Here is a 20,317-nt window from a genome sequence, read left to right as displayed (position 1 = left end):
ACTGTGTAGGAACCTCCTGGTTACTGTGTAGGAACCTCCTGGTGACTGTGTAGGTACCTCCTGGTTACTGTGTAGGAACCTCCTGGTTACTGTGTAGGAACCTCCTGGTGACTGTGTAGGAACCTCCTGGTTACTGTGTAGGTACCTCCTGGTTACTGTGTAGGTACCTCCTGGTGACTGTGTAGGAACCTCCTGGTTACTGTGTAGGAACCTCCTGGTGACTGTGTAGAACCTCCTGGTGACTGTGTAGCTACCTCCTGGTTACTGTGTAGGAACCTCCTGGTGACTGTGTAGGAACCTCCTGGTGACTGTGTAGGTACCTCCTGGTTACTGTGTAGGTACCTCCTGGTGACTGTGTAGGAACCTCCTGGTTACTGTGTAGGAACCTCCTGGTTACTCACAGTCAGGAACCTCCTGGTGACTGTGTAGGTACCTCCTGGTTACTGTGTAGGTACCTCCTGGTGACTGTGTAGGTACCTCCTGGTGACTGTGTAGGAACCTCCTGGTGAGTGTGTAGGTACCTCCTGGTTACTGTGTAGGAACCTCCTGGTTACTATGTAGGTAACTGGTGACTGTGTAGGAACCTCCTGGTGACTGTGTAGGTACCTCCTGGTGACTGTGTAGGAACCTCCTGGTGACTGTGTAGGTACCTCCTGGTGACTGTGTAGGAACCTCCTGGTGACTGTGTAGGTACCTCCTGGTGACTGTGTAGGAACCTCCTGGTGACTGTGTAGGAACCTCCTGGTGACTGTGTAGGTACCTCCTGGTGACTGTGTAGGAACCTCCTGGTGACTGTGTAGGTACCTCCTGGTGACTGTGTAGGAACCTCCTGGTGACTGTGTAGGTACCTGGTGACTGTGTAGGTACCTCCTGGTGACTGTGTAGGTACCTCCTGGTGACTGTGTAGGAACCTCCTGGTGACTGTGTAGGAACCTCCTGGTTACTGTGTAGGCACCTCCTGGTTACTGTGTAGGTATCTCCTGGTGACTGTGTAGGAACCTCCTGGTTACTGTGTAGAACCTCCTGGTTACTGTGTAGGTACCTCCTGGTTACTGTGTAGGAACCTCCTGGTTACTGTGTAGGAACCTCCTGGTTACTATGTAGGTACCTCCTGGTTACTGTGTAGGTACCTCCTGGTTACTGTATAGGAACCTCCTGGTGACTGTGTAGGTACCTCCTGGGGACTGTGTAGGAACCTCCTGGTGACTGTGTAGGAACCTTCTGGTTACTGTGTAGGTACCTCCTGGTGACTGTGTAGGAACCTCCTGGTGACTGTGTAGGAACCTCCTGGTGACTGTGTAGGTACCTCCTGGTGACTGTGTAGGAACCTCCTGGTGACTGTGTAGGAACCTCCTGGTGACTGTGTAGGTACCTCCTGGTTACTGTGTAGGAACCTCCTGGTGACTGTGTAGGAACCTCCTGGTGACTGTGTAGGAACCTCCTGGTGACTGTGTAGAACCTCCTGGTGACTGTGTAGGAACCTCCTGGTGACTGTGTAGGAACCTCCTGGTGACTGTGTAGAACCTCCTGGTGACTGTGTAGGTACCTCCTGGTTACTGTGTAGGTACCTCCTGATTACTGTGTAGGTACCTCCTGGTGACTGTGTAGGAACCTCCTGGTGACTGTGTAGGAACCTCCTGGTGACTGTGTAGGTACCTGGTGACTGTGTAGGAACCTCCTGGTGACTGTGTAGGAACCTCCTGGTGACTGTGTAGGTACCTCCTGGTGACTGTGTAGGAACCTTCTGGTGACTGTGTAGGTACCTCCTGGTGACTGTGTAGGAACCTCCTGGTGACTGTGTAGGAACCTCCTGGTGACTGTGTAGGTACCTCCTGGTGACTGTGTAGGTACCTCCTGGTGACTGTGTAGGAACCTCCTGGTTACTGTGTAGGAACCTCCTGGTTACTGTGTAGTTACCTGGTTACTGTGTAGGAACCTCCTGGTGACTGTGTAGGTACCTCCTGGTTACTGTGTAGAACCTCCTGGTTACTGTGTAGGAACCTCCTGGTTACTGTGTAGAACCTCCTGGTTACTGTGTAGGAACCTCCTGGTTACTTTGTAGGAACCTCCTGGTGACTGTGTAGGAACCTCTTGGTGACTGTGTAGGAACCTCCTGGTTACTGTGTAGGAACCTCCTGGTGACTGTGTAGGAACCTCCTGGTGACTGTGTAGGTACCTCCTGGTGACTGTGTAGGAACCTCCTGGTGACTGTGTAGGAACCTCCTGGTTACTGTGTAGGAACCTCCTGGTGACTGTGTAGGAACCTCCTGGTTACTGTGTAGGTACCTCCTGGTTACTGTGTAGGAACCTCCTGGTGACTGTGTAGGAACCTCCTGGTGACTGTGTAGGTACCTCCTGGTGACTGTGTAGGAACCTCCTGGTTACTGTGTAGGAACGTCCTAGTGACTGTGTAGGTACATCCTGGTTACTGTGTAGGTACCTGGTGACTGTGTAGAACCTCCTGGTGACTGTGTAGGAACCTCCTGGTGACTGTGTAGGTACCTCCTGGTGACTGTGTAGGTACCTCCTGGTGACTGTGTAGGAACCTCCTGGTGACTGTGTAGGAACCTCCTGGTTACTGTGTAGGAACCTCCTGGTTACTGTGTAGGTACCTCCTGGTTACTGTGTAGGAACCTCCTGGTGACTGTCTAGAACCTCCTGGTTACTGTGTAGGTACCTCCTGGTGACTGTGTAGAACCTCCTGGTTACTGTGTAGGTACCTCCTGGTGACTGTGTAGGTACCTCCTGGTTACTGTGTAGGAACCTCCTGGTGACTGTGTAGGAACATCCTGGTGACTGTGTAGGAACCTCCTGGTGACTGTGTAAGTACCTCCTGGTTACTCACAGTCAGGAACCTCCTGGTGACTGTGTAGGAACCTCCTGGTGACTGTGTAGGAACCTCCTGGTTACTGTGTAGGTACCTCATGGTGACTGTGTAGGAACCTCCTGGTGACTGTGTAGGAACCTCCTGGTGACTGTGTAGGAACCTCCTGGTTACTGTGTAGGAACCTGGTTACTGTGTAGGTACCTCCTGGTGACTGTGTAGAACCTCCTGGTGACTGTGTAGAACCTCCTGGTGACTGTGTAGGAACCTCCTGGTGACTGTGTAGGTACCTCCTGGTGACTGTGTAGGTACCTCCTGGTGACTGTGTAGGAACCTCCTGGTTACTGTGTAGAACCTCCTGGTGACTGTGTAGAACCTCCAGGTTACTGTGTAGGTACCTCCTGGTGACTGTGTAGGAACCTCCTGGTTACTGTGTAGGAACCTCCTGGTGACTGTGTAGGTACCTCCTGGTTACTGTGTAGGTACCTGGTGACTGTGTAGGTTCCTCCTGGTGACTGTGTAGGAACCTCCTGGTGACTGTGTAGAACCTCCTTGTGACTGTGTAGAACCTCCTGGTGACTGTGTAAGAACCTCCTGGTGACTGTGTAGGTACCTCCTGGTGACTGTGTAGGTACCTCCTGGTGACTGTGTAGGAACCTCCTGGTTACTGTGTAGGTACCTCCTTGTGACTGTGTAGAACCTCCTGGTGACTGTGTAGGAACCTCCTGGTGACTGTGTAGGTACCTCCTGGTGACTGTGTAGGTACCTCCTGGTGACTGTGTAGGTACCTCCTGGTGACTGTGTAGGTACCCCCTGGTTACTGTGTAGGTACCTGGTGACTGTGTAGGTACCTCCTGGTTACTGTGTAGGTACCTGGTTACTGTGTAGGTACCTCCTGGTGACTGTGTAGGTACCTCCTGGTTACTGTGTAGGTACCTCCTGGTGACTGTGTAGGTACCTCCTGGTTACTGTGTAGGTACCTGGTGACTGTTTAGGTACCTCCTGGTTACTGTGTAGGTACCTGGTGACTGTGTAGGTACCTCCTGGTGACTGTGTAGGAACCTCCTGGTGACTGTGTAGGAACCTCCTGGTGACTGTGTAGGTACCTCCTGGTGACTGTGTAGGTACCTCCTGGTGACTGTGTAGGTACCTCCTGGTGACTGTGTAGGTACCTCCTGGTTACTGTGTAGGTACCTGGTGACTGTGTAGGTACCTCCTGGTTACTGTGTAGGTACCTGGTGACTGTGTAGGTACCTCCTGGTTACTGTGTAGGTGCCTGGTTACTGTGTAGGTACCTCCTGGTTACTGTGTAGGTACCTCCTGATACTCACAGTCAGGAACCTCCTGGTGACTGTGTAGGAACCTCCTGGTGACTGTGTAGGTACCTCCTGGTTACTCACAGTCAGGAACCTCCTGGTGACTGTGTAGGAACCTCCTGGTGACTGTAGGAACCTCCTGGTGACTGTGTAGGAACCTCCTGGTGACTGTAGGAACCTCCTGGTGACTGTGTAGGAACCTCCTAGTGGCTGTGTAGGTACCTCCTGGTGACTGTGTAGGAACCTCCTGGTGGCTGTGTAGGTACCTCCTGGTGACTGTGTAGGAACCTCCTGGTGACTGTGTAGGTACCTCCTGGTGACTGTGTAGGTACCTCCTGGTTACTGTGTAGGAACCTCCTGGTGACTGTGTAGGTACCTCCTGGTGACTGTGTAGGAACCTCCTGGTGACTGTGTAGGTACCTCCTGGTGACTGTGTGGGTACCTCCTGGTGACTGTGTAGGTACCTCCTGGTTACTGTGTAGGAACCTCCTGGTGACTGTGTAGGTACCTCCTGGTGACTGTGTAGGAACCTCCTGGTGACTGTGTAGGTACCTCCTGGTGACTGTGTAGGTACCTCCTGGTGACTGTGTAGGAACCTCCTGGTTACTGTGTAGGAACCTCCTGGTTACTGTGTAGAACCTCCTGGTTACTGTGTAGGTACCTCCTGGTGACTGTGTAGGAACCTCCTGGTTACTGTGTAGGAACCTCCTGGTTACTGTGTAGAACCTCCTGGTTACTGTGTAGGAACCTCCTGGTTACTGTGTAGGAACCTCCTGGTTACTGTGTAGGTACCTCCTGGTGACTGTGTAGGTACCTCCTGGTGACTGTGTAGGTACCTCCTGGTGACTGTGTAGGTACCTCCTGGTGACTGTGTAGGAACCTCCTGGTGACTGTGTAGGAACCTCCTGGTTACTGTGTAGAACCTCCTGGTTACTGTGTAGGAACCTCCTGGTGACTGTGTAGGAACCTCCTGGTGACTGTGTAGGAACCTCCTGGTTACTGTGTAGGAACCTCCTGGTTACTGTGTAGGTACCTCCTGGTTACTGTGTAGGAACCTCCTGGTTACTGTGTAGGAACCTCCTGGTTACTGTGTAGGAACCTCCTGGTTACTGTGTAGGAACCTCCTGGTGACTGTGTAGGAACCTCCTGGTGACTGTGTAGGTACCTCCTGGTTACTGTGTAGAACCTCCTGGTGACTGTGTAGGTACCTCCTGGTTACTGTGTAGGTACCTGGTGACTGTGTAGAACCTCCTGGTGACTGTGTAGGTACCTCCTGGTGACTGTGTAGGTACCTCCTGGTGACTGTGTAGGTACCTCCTGGTTACTGTGTAGGTACCTCCTGGTGACTGTGTAGGAACCTCCTGGTTACTGTGTAGGTACCTCCTGGTGACTGTGTAGGAACCTCCTGGTGACTGTGTAGGTACCTCCTGGTTACTGTGTAGGTACCTCCTGGTGACTGTGTAGGTACCTCCTGGTTACTGTGTAGGTACCTCCTGGTGACTGTGTAGGTACCTCCTGGTGACTGTGTAGGTACCTCCTGGTTACTGTGTAGGAACCTCCTGGTGACTGTGTAGGTACCTCCTGGTTACTGTGTAGGTACCTCCTGGTGACTGTGTAGGTACCTCCTGGTTACTGTGTAGGTACCTCCTGGTGACTGTGTAGGTACCTCCTGGTGACTGTGTAGGTACCTCCTGGTTACTGTGTAGGTACCTCCTGGTGACTGTGTAGGTACCTCCTGGTGACTGTGTAGGTACCTCCTGGTTACTGTGTAGGAACCTCCTGGTGACTGTGTAGGTACCTCCTGGTTACTGTGTAGGTACCTCCTGGTGACTGTGTAGGTACCTCCTGGTGACTGTGTAGGTACCTCCTGGTGGCTGTGTAGGTACCTCCTGGTGACTGTGTAGGTACCTCCTGGTGACTGTGTAGGAACCTCCTGGTGACTGTGTAGGTACCTCCTGGTGACTGTGTAGGTACCTCCTGGTGACTGTGTAGGTACCTCCTGGTGGCTGTGTAGGTACCTCCTGGTTACTGTGTAGGTACCTCCTGGTGACTGTGTAGGTACCTCCTGGTGACTGTGTAGGTACCTCCTGGTGACTGTGTAGGTACCTGGTGACTGTGTAGGTACCTCCTGGTGACTGTGTAGGAACCTCCTGGTGACTGTGTAGGTACCTCCTGGTTACTGTGTAGGTACCTCCTGGTTACTGTGTAGGTACCTCCTGGTTACTGTGTAGGTACCTGGTTACTGTGTAGGTACCTCCTGGTGACTGTGTAGGAACCTCCTGGTGACTGTGTAGGTACCTCCTGGTGACTGTGTAGGTACCTCCTGGTGACTGTGTAGGTACCTCCTGGTGGCTGTGTAGGTACCTCCTGGTTACTGTGTAGGTACCTCCTGGTGACTGTGTAGGAACCTCCTGGTGACTGTGTAGGTACCTCCTGGTGACTGTGTAGGTACCTCCTGGTGACTGTGTAGGTACCTCCTGGTGGCTGTGTAGGTACCTCCTGGTTACTGTGTAGGTACCTCCTGGTGACTGTGTAGGTACCTCCTGGTTACTGTGTAGGTACCTCCTGGTGACTGTGTAGGTACCTCCTGGTGACTGTGTAGGAACCTCCTGGTGACTGTGTAGGAACCTCCTGGTGACTGTGTAGGTACCTCCTGGTTACTGTTGAGGAACCTCCTGGTGACTGTGTAGGTACCTCCTGGTGACTGTGTAGGTACCTCCTGGTTATTGTGTAGGTACCTGGTGACTGTGTAGGTACCTCCTGGTGACTGTGTAGGTACCTCCTGGTGACTGTGTAGGTACCTCCTGGTTACTGTGTAGGTACCTGGTGACTGTGTAGGTACCTCCTGGTTACTGTGTAGGTACCTGGTTGCTGTGTAGGAACCTCCTGGTGACTGTGTAGGTACCTCCTGGTTACTGTGTAGGAACCTGGTTACTGTGTAGGAACCTCCTGGTGACTGTGTAGAACCTCCTGGTGACTGTAGAACCTCCTGGTTACTGTGTAGGAACCTCCTGGTTACTGTGTAGGTACCTGGTGACTGTGTAGGAACCTCCTGGTGACTGTGTAGGTACCTCCTGGTTACTCACAGTCAGGAACCTCCTGGTGACTGTGTAGGAACCTCCTGGTTACTGTGTAGGAACCTCCTGGTGACTGTGTAGGAACCTCCTGGTTACTGTGTAGGAACCTCCTGGTTACTGTGTAGAACCTCCTGGTTACTGTGTAGGAACCTCCTGGTTACTGTGTAGGAACCTCCTGGTTACTGTGTAGGTACCTCCTGGTGACTGTGTAGGTACCTCCTGGTGACTGTGTAGGTACCTCCTGGTGACTGTGTAGGTACCTCCTGGTGACTGTGTAGGAACCTCCTGGTGACTGTGTAGGAACCTCCTGGTTACTGTGTAGAACCTCCTGGTTACTGTGTAGGAACCTCCTGGTGACTGTGTAGGAACCTCCTGGTGACTGTGTAGGAACCTCCTGGTTACTGTGTAGGAACCTCCTGGTTACTGTGTAGGTACCTCCTGGTTACTGTGTAGGAACCTCCTGGTTACTGTGTAGGAACCTCCTGGTTACTGTGTAGGAACCTCCTGGTTACTGTGTAGGAACCTCCTGGTTACTGTGTAGGAACCTCCTGGTGACTGTGTAGGAACCTCCTGGTGACTGTGTAGGTACCTCCTGGTTACTGTGTAGAACCTCCTGGTGACTGTGTAGGTACCTCCTGGTTACTGTGTAGGTACCTGGTGACTGTGTAGAACCTCCTGGTGACTGTGTAGGTACCTCCTGGTGACTGTGTAGGTACCTCCTGGTGACTGTGTAGGTACCTCCTGGTTACTGTGTAGGTACCTCCTGGTGACTGTGTAGGAACCTCCTGGTTACTGTGTAGGTACCTCCTGGTGACTGTGTAGGAACCTCCTGGTGACTGTGTAGGTACCTCCTGGTTACTGTGTAGGTACCTCCTGGTGACTGTGTAGGTACCTCCTGGTTACTGTGTAGGTACCTCCTGGTGACTGTGTAGGTACCTCCTGGTGACTGTGTAGGTACCTCCTGGTTACTGTGTAGGAACCTCCTGGTGACTGTGTAGGTACCTCCTGGTTACTGTGTAGGTACCTCCTGGTGACTGTGTAGGTACCTCCTGGTTACTGTGTAGGTACCTCCTGGTGACTGTGTAGGTACCTCCTGGTGACTGTGTAGGTACCTCCTGGTGACTGTGTAGGTACCTCCTGGTGACTGTGTAGGTACCTCCTGGTTACTGTGTAGGAACCTCCTGGTGACTGTGTAGGTACCTCCTGGTTACTGTGTAGGTACCTCCTGGTGACTGTGTAGGTACCTCCTGGTGACTGTGTAGGTACCTCCTGGTGGCTGTGTAGGTACCTCCTGGTGACTGTGTAGGTACCTCCTGGTGACTGTGTAGGAACCTCCTGGTGACTGTGTAGGTACCTCCTGGTGACTGTGTAGGTACCTCCTGGTGACTGTGTAGGTACCTCCTGGTGGCTGTGTAGGTACCTCCTGGTTACTGTGTAGGTACCTCCTGGTGACTGTGTAGGTACCTCCTGGTGACTGTGTAGGTACCTCCTGGTGACTGTGTAGGTACCTGGTGACTGTGTAGGTACCTCCTGGTGACTGTGTAGGAACCTCCTGGTGACTGTGTAGGTACCTCCTGGTTACTGTGTAGGTACCTCCTGGTTACTGTGTAGGTACCTCCTGGTTACTGTGTAGGTACCTGGTTACTGTGTAGGTACCTCCTGGTGACTGTGTAGGAACCTCCTGGTGACTGTGTAGGTACCTCCTGGTGACTGTGTAGGTACCTCCTGGTGACTGTGTAGGTACCTCCTGGTGGCTGTGTAGGTACCTCCTGGTTACTGTGTAGGTACCTCCTGGTGACTGTGTAGGAACCTCCTGGTGACTGTGTAGGTACCTCCTGGTGACTGTGTAGGTACCTCCTGGTGACTGTGTAGGTACCTCCTGGTGGCTGTGTAGGTACCTCCTGGTTACTGTGTAGGTACCTCCTGGTGACTGTGTAGGTACCTCCTGGTTACTGTGTAGGTACCTCCTGGTGACTGTGTAGGTACCTCCTGGTGACTGTGTAGGAACCTCCTGGTGACTGTGTAGGAACCTCCTGGTGACTGTGTAGGTACCTCCTGGTTACTGTGGAGGAACCTCCTGGTGACTGTGTAGGTACCTCCTGGTGACTGTGTAGGTACCTCCTGGTTATTGTGTAGGTACCTGGTGACTGTGTAGGTACCTCCTGGTGACTGTGTAGGTACCTCCTGGTGACTGTGTAGGTACCTCCTGGTTACTGTGTAGGTACCTGGTGACTGTGTAGGTACCTCCTGGTTACTGTGTAGGTACCTGGTTGCTGTGTAGGAACCTCCTGGTGACTGTGTAGGTACCTCCTGGTTACTGTGTAGGAACCTGGTTACTGTGTAGGAACCTCCTGGTGACTGTGTAGAACCTCCTGGTGACTGTAGAACCTCCTGGTTACTGTGTAGGAACCTCCTGGTTACTGTGTAGGTACCTGGTGACTGTGTAGGAACCTCCTGGTGACTGTGTAGGTACCTCCTGGTTACTCACAGTCAGGAACCTCCTGGTGACTGTGTAGGAACCTCCTGGTTACTGTGTAGGAACCTCCTGGTGACTGTGTAGGTACCTCCTGGTTACTCACAGTCAGGAACCTCCTGGTGACTGTGTAGGAACCTCCTGGTTACTGTGTAGGAACCTCCTGGTGACTACACCACCACCACCACCAGCATCGGCCCACATGGGATTATTATTATTGTTGTTGTTGTGTCCGTCCGTCGTGCATCCAAACATGGGTGGGGAGGGGCTGGGTGGGGAGGGGAGGGTGGGAGGGGTGGGGCTGGGTGGGAGGGGTGGGGCTGGGTGGGAGGGGCTGTGTAGGGGCTGGGTGGGGTGGGGCTGGCTGGGTGGGAAGGGTGGGGCTGGATGGGGAGGGGCTGTGTAGGCTGCTGGGTGGGGAGGGGTGGGGCTGAGTGGGGAGGGGCTGGGTGGGGAGGGGCTGGATGGGGTGGGGCTGGGTGGGGAGGGGCTGGATGGGGTGGGGCTGGGTGGGGAGGGGTGGGGCTGGGTGGGGAGGGGCTGTGTAGGCTGCTGGGTGGGGAGGGGCTGGCTGGGGAGGGGCTGGTCACCCCGTGGTGCCCCCCTTATAAAACTCAACGTTTCACCCACTCACGCCGGCTCGTGCCCGCCCCTCACAGTCGGGATTATTTACGGAACGCACCACGTGGTGGCGCCGCCGTTGTTGTTGACCCTGGCCTTTGACCGGGCAATCCGACGTTCCGAGTAGCTCCTCCCTCCGCAGGAGAATGCGTTAATAACCACGCATCGCCATTCAAATGTCGCACCCGGCCAGCAGTGGACAGAGAACGGGCCGCTGTTGATCACGATGATGATGATGATGTTGTTGTTGTGTGTATATATGTGTGTGTGTGCGTCTTTTTTTTGTCTTGTGGGGAGCGGTAGTGTAGCGGTTAGCGCTACGCTGCGCTATGAACCTGGCGACCCGGGTTCGATTCCCGCTCACGGCCAACACCAGTGACGATTATCTTAACCGGTCCCGGGCCTCCCCTAGGTCGACTCAGCCTCAAATGAGTACCTGGTGCGGTGTGTAAACATCGCCACTAGGGAGACAAAGGCGGTCGGGCGTGGTGCTGGCCACCCACCCCCTCGTCTACCGTTCCGGCCTTCATAGGTGCTCGCTAACAGCACTTGCCCCTACAGTCTGTTAAGGCTATATGGGGGATCTTTGCCTTTTTATCTTTGTCTAGGATGTAAGTGTACGGGCTGGGGATGGTCGCGAGTTGCTCGCAACAATAAACGGAGCGCCGAGGCTGAGCGCTGTCAAATCCGTGGCTGCGTAGTTCCTTCACGAGGGTCGTGAGGGTCGTGAGCGTCGTGGAGTTCCATCCCGTGACCCTGACGATGCCTGCCTCCTCTCTCTCTCTCTGTGTGTTTCTGTGTGTCTGTGTGTCTCTCTGTGTCTCTCTGTGTGTCTGTGTCTCTGTGTCTCTCTCTGTGTGTCTGTGTCTCTCTGTCTCTCTGTGTCTCTGTGTCTCTCTGTGTGTCTGTGTGTCTCTCTGTGTCTCTGTCTCTGTGTCTCTCTCTGTCTCTCTGTGTCTCTCTCTCTGTCTCTCTGTGTCTGTGTCTCTCTCTCTGTGTCTCTCTGTGTGTCTCTGTGTCTCTCTCTGTGTGTCTGTGTGTCTGTGTGTCTCTGTGTCTCTGTCTCTCTCTGTGTGTCTGTGTGTCTCTCTGTGTGTGTGTCTCTCTGTGTCTCTGTCTCTGTGTCTCTGTGTCTCTCTCTGTGTCTCTGTGTCTCTCTCTGTCTCTCTGTGTCTGTGTCTCTCTCTCTAGGTCTCTCTGTGTGTCTCTGTGTCTCTGTGTCTCTCTGTCTCTGTGTCTCTCTGTCTCTCTGTGTGTCTCTGTGTGTCTGTGTGTCTCTGTCTCTCTGTGTGTCTCTGTGTGTCTCTGTGTGTATCTCTGTGTCTCTCTCTGTCTCTGTGTGTCTCTCTTTGTGTCTCTCTGTCTCTCTCTGTCTCTGTGTCTCTCTCTGTGTCTCTCTCTGTGTCTCTGTCTCTGTGTGTCTCTGTGTGTCTCTCTCTCTGTGTCTCTGTCTCTGTGTCTCTCTCTGTCTCTCTCTCTGTGTCTCTGTCTCTGTGTGTCTTTCTCTCTGTCTCTCTCTGTGTCTCTCTCTGTCTCTCTCTCTGTCTCTCTGTGTCTCTCTCTGTCTCTCTCTTTGTGTGTGTCTCTGTCTCTCTCTGTCTCCATGTCTCCGTGTCTCTGTCTCTGTGTGTCTCTCTCTGTCTCTCTCTGTGTCTCTCTCTGTCTCTCTCTCTGTCTCTCTCTCTCTGTGTCTCTCTCTCTGTCTCTGTGTGTCTCTGTCTTTGTGTCTCTCTCTCTATCTCTGTGTCTCTGTCTCTGGGTGTCTCTGTGTCTCTCTCTTTCTCTCTGTCTCTCTCTCTGTCTCTCACCATCATCATCACGGTGGCCTTGTATACAGGGGGTGGTGATAAGGGTAGTGGTGATTATGATGTGGATGTGTACACACATTCACACACATACACGTATACACACAGAAAGACACAGATCCTCCGTGTAGCCTGTAACAGGGCTGTAGGGGCGTCTCCAACTCCTCCTCTGACTGAGCAGCTATTACCAAATCATCAGCATACATAACGTGGTTGAGCAATAGAGAGCCATCCCTTGACCGCACCCGGGCATCGATCGGCCTCCCATTATATCTGTACCATATGGAGATTCCCCCGGTACAGCTATTGAAGGCTTCACGAACTACGTGGTCAGAATAGATGTTAAATAATGTGGGAGCCAGAGGACATCCCTGTCGCACCCCAAGGTGTACAGGGAATGGCTCTGACTCCCGGCCACGTAGTTTTACCCGGGCCCGCTCACCATCATGAAGGTCCTTAATGATCGTGAGCAGAGGGTCAGGTACTCCAAAAGCACGAAGAACGACCCAGAGCCCAGGCCTACTGATGGTATCATAGACCTTGAACAGGTCAATAAAGCAGAGATGTAGGTCTTGTTGGAATTCCCTACACCTCTGCTGTAGCAGACGGACAGAAAATATGGCATCTGTGCAGGACCGCCCTTTCCTGAAACCGCATTGGGGCTCCGCAAGCCTCTCCTCAGCGTGCCTGGCAAGGCGATGTTGAATAATCCTTGCCAGGACCTTTCCCGGCACACTGAGGAGTGAGATGCCCCTGTAGTTGTTACAGTCTGTGCGGTCCCCCTTCTTAAAGAGGGGGACCACCAGGGCATCCTTCCAATCCTGCGGAACCCGTCCAGTGGTCCAATCCGTTATTATGATGTCATATAGGGCAGTCTGTGCACAAACGCCACCCTCCCTCAGCATTTCGCTTGGGAGATCATCTCTGCCCGCTGCCTTTACTGGTCTCAGACTCCGGATCACCCTCAGTACTTCCTCAACAGATGGCACCTCAGCCAGCCACTCACAGGGGGTGACTTCTTCCAATATTTGAGGCACCGCAGCCTCAGCAGGGTCATCCTCACTTTGTGCCACGATGTTTTCCTGGCTGAGGTATTTTCCCTCCCCCAGGACCTCACAGAAATGCTCAGCAAATCTGCAAACCTGTTCCTGGGGGTCGGAGATTGGATCACCGTTTTCTCCCCTAATGATGGTAATAGGTGTGGCATTGTAGGTTACTTTTTTGATGGAGTTAAATAGAGATTTGTGATCATGGGCCACTGAGGCAGACTCCATCTCCTCAGCAACCTGCGACCACCACCCATCCTTGCAGCGCCTCACGGCTCTCCGCACCCCCGAGTGAAGGCTACGGTAAGCCTCCTCATCTATCTCTGACGTGGGATTCTGTAGCCGATGACAGTGGGCCTGTCGCTTTTTCTCAACCATCCTGAACACCTCCTCTGTCAGCCAGGGTCTCTGGGGAGGTCTGGACCGCGTACCCAAAGCAGCCATTGCAGCTGCATGAGTCACAGTCCTAAACCTGGCCCATTTACCCTCGACATAAGGAGGAGTGGGGGACGATGCCAATTCCAGCCGCAAGCGATGATGAAATTCTCGCTTGCAACTTTCATCAGATAACTGAGACCAGGCCACTTTAGGTCAGAATGGGGTCCTGGGTGTACACCCACCACCGGAGTGGAAGAATGGCAGGCGCATCTTACAGATGACTAGTCAATGGTCAGAGGGCAGATCAGCTCCACGGTAGGTCCTGGTGTCAAGGACATGGGCCTGCATCGGTTGTTCCGTCACTATGTAGTCCAGCAGATGTTCTTGCCTGGACCCGGCATGCATCCATGATGTTGTGTGGATGCGCCAATGCCGGAACAGCGTGTTGGTAATTACAAGCCCATGGGCTGCACACAAATCTAGCAGCCTCCTACCGTTGTTATTGAGCTGATCTGGCCCATGCCCTCCAATCACTCCAGACCAGGTGCCAGCATCATGACCAACTCGGGCATTGAAGTCACCCAACATGATGACTCTATCCCGAGGGGCCACTTTAGCCAGCACCTGTGACAGGAGGTCATAGAAGGCATCTGACTCATCGGCTTTGCCTGCATCCCACCACGGATGTTCGTCTTCGGTGGGGGCATAAGTAACCACGACCACCACTCCTCGCCTCCGGTTGATGGGAAGGCGAGCCCAAAGTAGCCTGGGGCTTAAAGCTTCCCACACCTCACCGCCACGCTCCCACGCCCCCTTCATTCTTTTGTTCAAAAGAAGAGCCACACCCTGTTGTTTGGCAGTCTGCTGCCCCGAGTAGAGGACTGTCCACCCCTCATGGTGGCAAGAGCCAGACCTGGCCCATCGGACCTCCTGAATGCCACAGAGATCCAGGCGGTACCGGTCCAGCTCCCGACAGAGGTGTGGCAGCCTCTCCTCCGCAGTGAGCGTTCGAACATTCCACGTGGCCATCCGTAGTGGTTTTTTGTTCCTTCTGGAGAAGCCCCGAGGATAAGGATTCAGTCTCCTGCCTCCGCCAAATGGGGTTTGGCCAGGAGACGTCATAGACGCCTGTCCCACCGGGGCCTCCGGCACAAGCTTAATACATTTTTTAAATCGTAGTTTGGTGGTAGTCAGTTGAAGGTGGAGGGGTTACCAGGAGGAGCCCCGAGGTCACACAGAAACACACACAGACACACACACAGACACACACACAGACACACACACAGACACACACAGATACACACAGACACACACAGACACACACACAGACACACACAGATACACACAGACACACACAGACACACAGACACACACACACAGACACACACACAGTCACACAGACACACACACACAGACACACACACAGACACACACACACAGACACACACACACAGACACACACACAGTCACACACACACAGACACACACAGACACACACACACAGACACACACAGATACACACAGACACACACAGACACACAGACACACACACACAGACACACACACAGACACACACACACAGACACACACACACACACAGACACACACACACACAGACACACACACAGACACACACACACAGACACACACACAGACACACACACACAGACACACACACAGACACACACACACACACAGACACAGACACACACAGACACACACACAGACACACACACACACACAGACACACACAAACACAGACACACACAGACCTCACACACACAGACACACACACAGACACACACACAGACACACACACACACAGACACACAGACACACACACAGACACACACACAGACACACACACACACAGACACACACAGTCACAGACACACAGACACACACACACAGACAGACACACAGACACAGACACACACACACAGACACACACACAGACACACACACACAGACACACACACACAGACACACACACACAGACACACACACAAACACAGACACACACACAGACACACACACACAGACACACAGACACACACACAGACACACACACAGACACACACACAGACACACAGACACACACACACAGACACACACACAGACACACACACAGACACACAGACACACACACACAGACACACACACACAGACACACACAGACACACACACAGAGACACACAGACAAACACACACAGACACACACACAGACACACACACACAGACACACACAGACACACACACAGACACAGACACACACAGACAGACACACAGACACACACACAGACACACAGACACACACACACAGACACACACACACAGACACACACACACACACACAGACACACACACACAGACACACACACACAGACACACAGACACACACACAATACACAGACACACACAGACACACACACAGACACACAGACACACAGACAGACACTGGGCAACATAGCTACAGTTGTGTACTGTACACACCTCAATAAAAGAGGAAAGTACAGTATATACTGTATATACCTTTACAGTAACTAGTACACACAGACAAAGGTCCCCCGTGTAGCCTCTAGCAGGCTGTAGGGGCAAGTGCTGTGAGTAGCAGCAGCAGTGCCCTATAGACACACAGACAAAGGTGCCCCGTGTAGCCTCTAGCAGGGCTGTAGGGGCAAGTGCTGTGAGTAGCAGCAGCAGTGCCCTATAGACACAGACAAAGGTCCCCCGTGTAGCCTCTAGCAGGGCTGTAGAGGCAAGTGCTGTGAGTAGCAGCAGCAGTGCCCTATAGACACACAGACAAAGGTCCCCCGTGTAGCCTCTAGCAGGGCTGCAGGGGCAAGTGCTGTGAGTAGCAGCAGCAGTGCCCTATAGACACACAGACAAAGGTCCCCCGTGTAGCCTTAACAGACTGTAGGGGCAAGTGCTGCTAGCGAGCACCTATGAAGGCCGGCACGGTGTTTACACACACACACGTGTGTAAACACACACGTGGCTGTGTAAACACACACACGTGTGTAAAACACACATGCACACACACACACACGTGTGTAAACACACACACACACATGTGTGTAAAACACACATGCACACACACACACACGTGTGTAAACCACACACACACACGTGTGTAAACAGACACGCGCGTGCTTCCGTGCTATTTCGCGCTCACACCGAGGCTGTCTAATCAGTCACGCTGGTCTGGCCGCATTCCCCAGATAGCACCAGCTGACGCGTCACGTGTCCCATCACCTGTACCACCAGCTGACGCGTCAGCTGTACCACCAGCTGACGCGTCACGTGTCCCACCACCTGTACCACCAGCTGACGCGTCACCTGTACCACCAGCTGACCTGTCACCTGTCCCATCACCTGTACCACCACCTGTACCACCACCTGTACCACCACCTGTCCCACCAGCTGACGCGTCAGCTGTACCACCACCTGTACCACCAGCTGACGCGTCAGCTGTACCACCACCTGTACCACCAGCTGACGCGTCAGCTGTACCACCAGCTGTACCACCACCTGTCCCACCAGCTGACTCGTCAGCTGTAGCACCAGCTGACGCGTCAGCTGTACCACCACCTGTACCACCAGCTGACTCGTCACCTGTCCCACCACCTGTACCACCAGCTGACGCGTCAGCTGTACCACCAGCTGTACCACCAGGTGACTCGTCACCTGTACCACCAGCTGACGCGTCAGCTGTACCACCACCTGTACCACCACCTGTACCACCAGCTGACTCGTCAGCTGTACCACCACCTGTACCACCACCTGTACCACCACCTGTACCACCAGCTGACTCGTCAGCTGTAGCACCAGCTGACTCGTCACCTGTACCACCAGCTGACTTGTCACCTGTACCACCACCTGTACCACCAGCTGTACCACCACCTGTACCACCAGCTGATCCGTCACCTGTACCACCAGCTGACACGTCACCTGTACCACTAGCTGACTCGTCACCTGTCCCACCAGCTGACCCGTCACCTGTACCACCACCTGTACCACCACCTGTACCACCAGCTGACTTGTCACCTGTACCACCAGCTGACCCGTCACCTGTCCCACCAGCTGACCCGTCACCTGTCCCACCAGCTGACTCGTCACCTGTACCACCACCTGTACCACCACCTGTACCACCAGCTGACTCGTCACCTGTCCCACCAGCTAACCCGTCACCTGTACCACCACCTGTACCACCACCTGTACCACCAGCTGACTCGTCACCTGTACCACCAGCTGACTCGTCACCTGTCCCACCAGCTGACCCGTCACCTGTACCACCACCTGTACCACCACCTGTACCACCAGCTGACTCGTCACCTGTCCCACCAGCTGACCCGTCACCTGTACCACCACCTGTACCACCACCTGTACCACCAGCTGACTCGTCAGCTGTAGCACCAGCTGACTCGTCACCTGTACCACCAGCTGACTTGTCACCTGTACCACCACCTGTACCACCAGCTGACCCGTCACCTGTACCACCAGCTGACCCGTCACCTGTCCCACCAGCTGACTCGTCACCTGTACCACCAGCTGACTTGTCACCTGTCCCACCAGCTGACCCGTCAACTGTACCACCACCTGTACCACCACCTGTACCACCAGCTGAATCGTCAGCTGTAGCACCAGCTGACTCGTCACCTGTACCACCAGCTGACTTGTCACCTGTACCACCACCTGTACCACCAGTTGTACCACCACCTGTACCACCAGCTGACCCGTCACCTGTACCACCAGCTGACCCGTCACCTGTCCCACCAGCTGACTCGTCACCTGTACCACCAGCTGACTTGTCACCTGTCCCACCAGCTGACCCGTCAACTGTACCACCACCTGTACCACCACCTGTACCACCAGCTGACTCGTCAGCTGTAGCACCAGCTGACTCGTCACCTGTACCACCAGCTGACTTGTCACCTGTACCACCACCGGTACCACCAGCTGTACCACCACCTGTACCACCAGCTGACCCGTCACCTGTACCACCAGCTGACCCGTCACCTGTCCCACCAGCTGACTCGTCACCTGTACCACCAGCTGACTTGTCACCTGTCCCACCAGCTGACCCGTCAACTATACCACCACCTGTACCACCACCTGTACCACCAGCTGACTCGTCAGCTGTAGCACCAGCTGACTCGTCACCTGTACCACCAGCTGACTTGTCACCTGTACCACCACCTGTACCACCAGCTGTACCACCACCTGTACCACCAGCTGACCCGTCACCTGTACCACCAGCTGACACGTCACCTGTACCACTAGCTGACTCGTCACCTGTCCCACCACCTGTACCACCACCTGTACCACCAGCTGACCCGTCACCTGTACCACCAGCTGACTCGTCACCTGTACCACCAGCTGACTTGTCACCTGTCCCACCAGCTGACCCGTCAACTGTACCACCACCTGTACCACCACCTGTACCACCAGCTGAATCGTCAGCTGTAGCACCAGCTGACTCGTCACCTGTACCACCAGCTGACTTGTCACCTGTACCACCACCTGTACCACCAGTTGTACCACCACCTGTACCACCAGCTGACCCGTCACCTGTACCACCAGCTGACCCGTCACCTGTCCCACCAGCTGACTCGTCACCTGTACCACCAGCTGACTTGTCACCTGTCCCACCAGCTGACCCGTCAACTGTACCACCACCTGTACCACCACCTGTACCACCAGCTGACTCGTCAGCTGTAGCACCAGCTGACTCGTCACCTGTACCACCAGCTGACTTGTCACCTGTACCACCACCGGTACCACCAGCTGTACCACCACCTGTACCACCAGCTGACCCGTCACCTGTACCACCAGCTGACCCGTCACCTGTCCCACCAGCTGACTCGTCACCTGTACCACCAGCTGACTTGTCACCTGTCCCACCAGCTGACCCGTCAACTATACCACCACCTGTACCACCACCTGTACCACCAGCTGACTCGTCAGCTGTAGCACCAGCTGACTCGTCACCTGTACCACCAGCTGACTTGTCACCTGTACCACCACCTGTACCACCAGCTGTACCACCACCTGTACCACCAGCTGACCCGTCACCTGTACCACCAGCTGACACGTCACCTGTACCACTAGCTGACTCGTCACCTGTCCCACCACCTGTACCACCACCTGTACCACCAGCTGACCCGTCACCTGTACCACCAGCTGACTCGTCACCTGTACCACCACCTGTACCACCAGCTGACTCGTCACCTGTACCACCACCTGTACCACCACCTGTACCACCAGCTGACCCGTCACCTGTACCACCACCTGTACCACCACCTGTACCACCAGCTGACCCGTCACCTGTACCACCAGCTGTACCACCACCTGTACCACCACCTGTACCACCAGCTGACTCGTCACCTGTACCACCACCTGTACCACCAGCTGACTCGTCACCTGTACCACCACCTGTACCACCACCTGTACCACCAGCTGACTCGTCACCTGTACCACCAGCTGACGCGTCATCTGTACCACCACCTGTACCACCACCTGTACCACCAGCTGACCCGTCACCTGTACCACCACCTGTACCACCACCTGTACCACCAGCTGACCCGTCACCTGTACCACCAGCTGTACCACCACCTGTACCACCACCTGTACCACCAGCTGACTCGTCACCTGTACCACCACCTGTACCACCAGCTGACTCGTCACCTGTACCACCACCTGTACCACCACCTGTACCACCAGCTGACTCGTCACCTGTACCACCAGCTGACGCGTCATCTGTACCACCACCTGTAC

General features: G+C 54.2%; 1 long non-coding RNA gene across 1 annotated transcript; it reads right to left on the bottom strand.

Moving 5' to 3' along the window:
• Positions 1-806: 806 nt before the first annotated feature.
• On the bottom strand, positions 807-2,470 carry LOC142906745 (uncharacterized). Its single transcript, XR_012930476.1, has 3 exons — positions 2,441-2,470; positions 1,742-1,763; positions 807-867 (listed from the first exon to the last, which is right to left on the bottom strand). It is a non-coding gene; the product is annotated as an uncharacterized LOC142906745 (long non-coding RNA).
• Between the last annotated feature and the right edge of the window lie 17,847 nt (positions 2,471-20,317).

Source organism: Petromyzon marinus, chromosome 69 (assembly GCF_048934315.1).
Source record: "Petromyzon marinus isolate PM22_M1 ecotype Great Lakes invasive population chromosome 69, UKy_Petmar_22M1.pri1.0, whole genome shotgun sequence".
In the NCBI taxonomy this organism is placed as follows: Eukaryota; Metazoa; Chordata; class Hyperoartia; order Petromyzontiformes; family Petromyzontidae; genus Petromyzon; species Petromyzon marinus.
The sequence above is the reverse complement of the archived record's forward strand: the minus strand, read 5'-3'. Positions and strand labels throughout refer to the sequence as shown.